The sequence below is a fragment of the Antennarius striatus genome, chromosome 6 (assembly GCF_040054535.1).
Source record: "Antennarius striatus isolate MH-2024 chromosome 6, ASM4005453v1, whole genome shotgun sequence".
Taxonomy (NCBI): domain Eukaryota; kingdom Metazoa; phylum Chordata; class Actinopteri; order Lophiiformes; family Antennariidae; genus Antennarius; species Antennarius striatus.
Genome location: NC_090781.1, coordinates 2,990,001 through 2,997,500, shown reverse-complemented (window position 1 = coordinate 2,997,500; position 7,500 = coordinate 2,990,001). Strand labels below are relative to the sequence as shown.

Genomic DNA, 7,500 nt, shown 5'->3' with positions numbered 1-7,500 from the left:
TGCTTCAATACATACATGCATGCATAGATGTATAGATGCATAGATAGATAGATAGATACATAGATAGATAGATAGATAGATAGATAGATAGATAGATAGATAGATAGATAGATAGATACATAGATAGATACATAGATAGTATTCATACAAAAGTCATTGCTAGTCAGCCCTAACTTATACAACAACATTTTTACTTTTCTCTGGGATCAATTTCATTTCATCATTCAATCAATTCATTCATCAAACTTTTATTAAATACAACTTTAGCTCATGAAACAACTTGACTCGTCTGTCTTTCCTTCCAAACGCCCTCTGCTGGCGGGGGGACAGAAAAAGCTTACGGCACCTGGTATTCCCAGGCGGTCTCCCATCCAAGTACTAACCAGGCCCGACTCTGCTTAGCTTCCGAGATCGGACGAGATCGGGCGTGTTCAGAGTGGTATGGCCGTAAGCAACTATACTGGTCAAAAAAACCCTATATAAAGGTGGCATGGCACACACATAGCTTGCTTCAATACATACATGCATGCATAGATGTATAGATGCATAGATAGATAGATAGATAGATAGATAGATACATAGATACATACATAGATACATAAATAGATAGATAGATAGATAGATACATAGATAGTATTCATACAAAAGTCATTGCTAGTCAGCCCTAACTTATACAACAACATTTTTACTTTTCTCTGGGATCAATTTCATTTCATCATTCAATCAATTCATTCATCAAACTTTTATTAAATACAACTTTAGCTCATGAAACAACTTGACTCGTCTGTCTTTCCTTCCAAACGCCCTCTGCTGGCGGGGGGACAGAAAAAGCTTACGGCACCTGGTATTCCCAGGCGGTCTCCCATCCAAGTACTAACCAGGCCCGACTCTGCTTAGCTTCCGAGATCGGACGAGATCGGGCGTGTTCAGAGTGGTATGGCCGTAAGCAACTATACTGGTCAAAAAAACCCTATATAAAGGTGGCATGGCACACACATAGCTTGCTTCAATACATACATGCATGCATAGATGTATAGATGCATAGATAGATAGATAGATAGATAGATACATACATAGATAGATAGATAGATAGATAGATAGATAGATAGATAGATAGATAGATAGATAGATAGATACATAGATAGATAGATAGATAGATAGATAGATAGATAGATAGATAGATAGATAGATACATAGATAGATACATACATAGATAGTATTCATACAAAAGTCATTGCTAGTCAGCCCTAACTTATACAACAACATTTTTACTTTTCTCTGGGATCAATTTCATTTCATCATTCAATCAATTCATTCATCAAACTTTTATTAAATACAACTTTAGCTCATGAAACAACTTGACTCGTCTGTCTTTCCTTCCAAACGCCCTCTGCTGGCGGGGGGACAGAAAAAGAAAAAGCTTACGGCACCTGGTATTCCCAGGCGGTCTCCCATCCAAGTACTAACCAGGCCCGACTCTGCTTAGCTTCCGAGATCGGACGAGATCGGGCGTGTTCAGAGTGGTATGGCCGTAAGCAACTATACTGGTCAAAAAAACCCTATATAAAGGTGGCATGGCACACACATAGCTTGCTTCAATACATACATGCATGCATAGATGTATAGATGCATAGATAGATAGATAGATAGATAGATACATAGATACATACATAGATACATAAATAGATAGATAGATAGATAGATAGATACATAGATAGTATTCATACAAAAGTCATTGCTAGTCAGCCCTAACTTATACAACAACATTTTTACTTTTCTCTGGGATCAATTTCATTTCATCATTCAATCAATTCATTCATCAAACTTTTATTAAATACAACTTTAGCTCATGAAACAACTTGACTCGTCTGTCTTTCCTTCCAAACGCCCTCTGCTGGCGGGGGGACAGAAAAAGAAAAAGCTTACGGCACCTGGTATTCCCAGGCGGTCTCCCATCCAAGTACTAACCAGGCCCGACTCTGCTTAGCTTCCGAGATCGGACGAGATCGGGCGTGTTCAGAGTGGTATGGCCGTAAGCAACTATACTGGTCAAAAAAACCCTATATAAAGGTGGCATGGCACACACATAGCTTGCTTCAATACATACATGCATGCATAGATGTATAGATGCATAGATAGATAGATAGATACATAGATAGATAGATAGATAGATAGATAGATAGATAGATAGATAGATAGATAGATAGATAGATAGATACATACATAGATAGATACATAGATAGATACATAGATAGTATTCATACAAAAGTCATTGCTAGTCAGCCCTAACTTATACAACAACATTTTTACTTTTCTCTGGGATCAATTTCATTTCATCATTCAATCAATTCATTCATCAAACTTTTATTAAATACAACTTTAGCTCATGAAACAACTTGACTCGTCTGTCTTTCCTTCCAAACGCCCTCTGCTGGCGGGGGGACAGAAAAAGAAAAAGCTTACGGCACCTGGTATTCCCAGGCGGTCTCCCATCCAAGTACTAACCAGGCCCGACTCTGCTTAGCTTCCGAGATCGGACGAGATCGGGCGTGTTCAGAGTGGTATGGCCGTAAGCAACTATACTGGTCAAAAAAACCCTATATAAAGGTGGCATGGCACACACATAGCTTGCTTCAATACATACATGCATGCATAGATGTATAGATGCATAGATAGATAGATAGATAGATAGATAGATAGATAGATAGATAGATAGATAGATACATAGATAGATAGATAGATAGATAGATAGATAGATAGATAGATAGATACATACATAGATACATAAATAGATAGATAGATAGATACATAGATAGTATTCATACAAAAGTCATTGCTAGTCAGCCCTAACTTATACAACAACATTTTTACTTTTCTCTGGGATCAATTTCATTTCATCATTCAATCAATTCATTCATCAAACTTTTATTAAATACAACTTTAGCTCATGAAACAACTTGACTCGTCTGTCTTTCCTTCCAAACGCCCTCTGCTGGCGGGGGGACAGAAAAAGCTTACGGCACCTGGTATTCCCAGGCGGTCTCCCATCCAAGTACTAACCAGGCCCGACTCTGCTTAGCTTCCGAGATCGGACGAGATCGGGCGTGTTTTTTTTTTTTTGTCTTTTATTATGAAAATATATTTGTATAAAAACAATATATATTTTTGATTTACAGAATACTTGACAAACAGAAAAAATAACAAGAAGTTCTTAACTTACCAAAACATATTACATTTGTTATCATACACAAATCAAAAAAAACCAGAGTATTTCAATACATCATCATAACAACATAAATTTCCAGTGATATTAATGTGAAAGAGCTCCCTTTCTGAAGGAAAAGATCAACACTCCCAAATAGGCCTACTACATTTGAAATAATGTAGGTACTTACCATTAAACGAGAACAATCCTCCAAAAGACAAAATAATTCTATACCCAAAGAGAATTTCAAAACTACATTATGCTAGCAAAAAATACATTCCTAAAAAAAACTTTTCGACATTAGTCAAGGATTCCCCACTATGTTACAAAAATACTATTATCCCTACCAATTCCACACAATCTCTCCCCCGTTTTTACAAACCAAAAGAGAGTTACCTTTGGTAAAGAGTGGAGCCAAACTTGCAGAGCCCTGCATCATCCGATATTTTACCTGGGTTTGTATTATTCTTTTGAAAATTGTCCAAACAGAAATCAGTTTATTGTCATAATGTGCTAGATTTCGCCTTGATTTAATCGCCCATCTGGCATGGCTTAAAAGAAATCTGCAAAACTCTGCATTTTTGACTCTACTCTCTGTCCAGACACCAAAAAGAAAAAAGATTTCCCAAGAATCTCTGTCATTCCATACCAACCCCAACTTCTCAATCAAGCAGCGTTTCAACAAACCAAAAAATTCACACAATTCAGTACATTTCACATACATATGCATAAGGTCTTCATCTTCCACACCACACACATCACACTCTCTGCCAACCTCCCTGTCCAGTTGATGCAGGATCACATTAGTAAAAATCTTATTGTGTCGAAGTTTGAAATCATGATCCTCTGCTTCAATGCTATTACTTTTTACTTTCCATTTCTCCCAGATTTTATTCTCATCCAGATTTGGAAAAACCCTGCTCCAGTAAGGCAAAGAGGCCGGCTTCTGCCATACTTTCATCAGAAAAAGGTCATACAAATGTTTGCACACTATCCCACAAAAGTATTTCAACTCTCCCCTGTGAACATATGTCAAAGTAGGAAAGTCACTTCTCCTGTTTAACACGGCAGCCGATATGATTAATGATTTCCACGTTTGTGGAATGCTTTGTAATATAACTTGATAATAATTCGAAATTACTGTAAACCTTGCGTCATGATTAATTTCTTTTACACCATCATATATTACCTGGTTCGGCAGAAAACCTGGCATAACTTCATACATTACATCTTTTAATTGTACAAAATTTGCTTTCAACATATTCGCATTGTATAACATTTTCCCTTCCGTTCTGATATATTTATTCAGAAAAATCGGTAGCTCTTTTACCGTGTTTAAAGAATGTACTGTGTACTGTAAATGTTCCATAAATTCTGCCTGAGCGCACAGGACTTCCTTGTAGAAAAGTGGGAGTTCTGCCATCATTGGTTTTTTCAATGTCATCAACAGCACATAATCACCAATTCTCATCACTCTGTTCAGAAAATACCCCATTAGACACTTCCACCCATAATCTGTCTCGTCATACAGATATTTTTTAATATATTTGATCCTAAACGCTTTCTTTTTACTGTCTATGTCCACCAATTTTAAACCCCCTTCCTCATATTTACCTATTAAAGTTTTCCTTGCTATTTTCCCCACTGTAGTCCCCCAGATGAATTTTGTCATCATTTCATGCATACGATTCACAACCCACAAGGGTAAATCAACTACTGCTAAGGCATAATTGAGTTTAGACAGTATTAAATGATTTAAAACCACTACCTTTCCGTTAATTTTAAGATCTCTCATCCTCCACCAATGTAGCACTGCCTCTATTTTTTTTAATATGCCTGTCCATGTTTCATCCCTTGCAGCTAAACTATCCACACCAATGAATGTACCCAAAATTTTTACATGTTTCGGCTGTACTTTCAATGATAGATCTGTTTGAGGCGGACTGTCCATATTAATGAATAGCATTTCCGATTTTTGTAAATTTATGTGAGAGCCTGATGCTTTACCATACATTGCAATTAAGTCAATTGCTCTATATACACTGTCTAAATCTCTGACTAGTAACGTCGTATCATCCGCAAATTGTTGGATCAAAACCTCCCCTCCCCCTGGTAACTCAATCCCTTTTACATGTGAATCCGTTTTTAATAACGCGCTCAAAGATTCCACCACAATAGAATATAGAATTGATGACATCGGACACCCCTGCCTGACGGATCTGTGCAGTTGAAACTCATCAGTAATAATTCCATTCACTTTAACTCTACCTGTTGCTGTGCTGTACAATAATTTCAACCATGCTATCATCCGATCTCCAAAACCTAACCTTTCCAGCACCCTAAACATAAATTTGTGTTCAACCCTGTCAAAAGCTTTATTGAAATCTAGAGATACGATTATACCTTTCTGTTTAGTTATTTTTAAATACTCCACTGTGTCCCTTATTGTGCTTATGATGTCAGATGCCTCTCTACCCGGTATACTATAAGCTTGCGTTGGTGCTATTATTGTGTGTATGACCTGTTTAAAGCGGTTTGCGAAAATTTTCATTAATATTTTATAATCTGTGTTCAAGAGTGTGATTGGTCTATAGTTAGCCAAATTACTTTTCTCCCCTTTCTTAAAAATCAAAGTTATAATGCCCAATGTCATTGATTTTGAAACCATCTTCTGACGAGCTATTTCTTTGTACACAGTTAACAGTATTGGCATTAACACTTTTGCAAAAACCTTATAAAAGTTTGCCGTTAGCCCATCACTGCCCGGACTTTTATTCGAGACCAAACTCTTTATTGCCAGTTCTACTTCTTTCTCTTCTATTTCCCGATCACAAAATGATTTATCACTATTAGACAGTTTGACCGTCATTTTTGTCAGAATTTCTCTCGTTGAGATGTCGTCTGAACCGTTTGATGTAAAAAGAGTCTGATAGAAGTTGTACACAGTTTCTATCATTTCTCCCAAACTTGACGTCATATTTCCTTGTCCATCTTCTAAACGATTGATATAGCACTGTTCTTGCTTGCTTCGTTCCAGGTTTAAAAAAAATCCCGTGCTCTTTTCTCCCTCCACCGCATATTGCGCCCTACTCCGCACAATTGCCCCTTCACATTTTCTTTTTTCAATAGTTTTTAATTCTTCATATAGAGCCCCCAACCGTTCTTCATCAACATTATCCTGTCTGTTCAACATTTCAATTTCAGATTTTATTCGGTTTTCTTTTTGATGTTCTTTGAAGCTCATCCTCTTGGCAAAGTGAATGCTCTTCTTCTTAATTCTCACTTTCAAATCCTCCCATCCCTCCACCACAGCCGTCTTAAAAAAAGGTTGTGAGACGGTAGTCTTAATAAGTGTCTCTATACAGTTTATGAAGTTCTCATTTTTCAACAGTGTAGCATTTAGATGCCACAAACCCCCTCCCTTCCCTCTTTTCAGTTTCCCCAGTTTCACCAACAAAAAAGCATGATCACTCAGGAAAGTGAAGTCATAATGCGACGTATGAAAATAATGTAAATGTCTCTGTTTAATCAAACATAAATCAATCCTGCTTCTGCGCAGAGAACCTTGCACAGTCTGAAGTCTGGAGTAGGTTCTCGCTAGTGGATTCTCATTTCTCCATAAATCCAACCATTCCTGCTGTAACATAAAATTCCTGAGAATTGTTCTTGAGGTATCGTTTTTAAATTGTCCAGTTTCATGTCTGTCCAGCATGCATAACTTGACATTGAAGTCCCCCATGATAATGTCACTGTTACTTGCACTCCGATATAAGTCTTTGAAAAAAACAGAACGTTCGCTCTCAACATTAGGAGCATAGATGTTCATTAGTTCAAAAGTTTGTTCTTCTACAGTGAATTTAATTTTTACCCACCTCCCTTCATCGTCACCCTTTACGAAAGTGGCGTTTATGTCTCTGTTATTTACATTTACCAAAATACTCACCCCCCTCGCTCTACTTGTGCCGTAGCTCGAAAAAATTTGTCCGCGCCAGAGAGACTGCACTTGTGCTTCGACAACCGCGTCCCAGTGCGTCTCTTGTAAACATATAATGTTTGCCTTGCACAAAGTGATCAGTTTCTCAATATTCCTCAGTCCATTTATATTTATGGACGCTAGTTTCATAGTCACCTATGCACTAACTCCAAAGAATATGTATATATATATATATGTACCTCATCAGTAGAACCAATTTCATGTCTTCTTGTCTTTTTTGTTTCTCCTTCCTCTATTCCTTTTTTGACTCAAACCCTCCCCATCCTTTTCCGTCATATGTTCCCCTACCCCGTGTGCAGTA

General features: G+C 37.4%; 5 non-coding genes across 5 annotated transcripts; all 5 read right to left on the bottom strand.

Annotated features, from left to right (window-relative positions):
- Positions 1-334: 334 nt before the first annotated feature.
- LOC137597460 (5S ribosomal RNA) lies at positions 335-453 on the bottom strand. The gene has a single exon (XR_011035833.1). It is a non-coding gene; the product is annotated as a 5S ribosomal RNA (ribosomal RNA).
- Positions 454-829: 376 nt separating this feature from the next.
- On the bottom strand, positions 830-948 carry LOC137597459 (5S ribosomal RNA). Its single transcript, XR_011035832.1, has one exon. It is a non-coding gene; the product is annotated as a 5S ribosomal RNA (ribosomal RNA).
- A 470-nt stretch (positions 949-1,418) lies between these two features.
- LOC137597458 (5S ribosomal RNA) lies at positions 1,419-1,537 on the bottom strand. The gene has a single exon (XR_011035831.1). It is a non-coding gene; the product is annotated as a 5S ribosomal RNA (ribosomal RNA).
- Positions 1,538-1,919: 382 nt separating this feature from the next.
- Positions 1,920-2,038, bottom strand: LOC137597457 (5S ribosomal RNA). The gene has a single exon (XR_011035830.1). It is a non-coding gene; the product is annotated as a 5S ribosomal RNA (ribosomal RNA).
- A 418-nt stretch (positions 2,039-2,456) lies between these two features.
- Positions 2,457-2,575, bottom strand: LOC137597455 (5S ribosomal RNA). The gene has a single exon (XR_011035828.1). It is a non-coding gene; the product is annotated as a 5S ribosomal RNA (ribosomal RNA).
- Between the last annotated feature and the right edge of the window lie 4,925 nt (positions 2,576-7,500).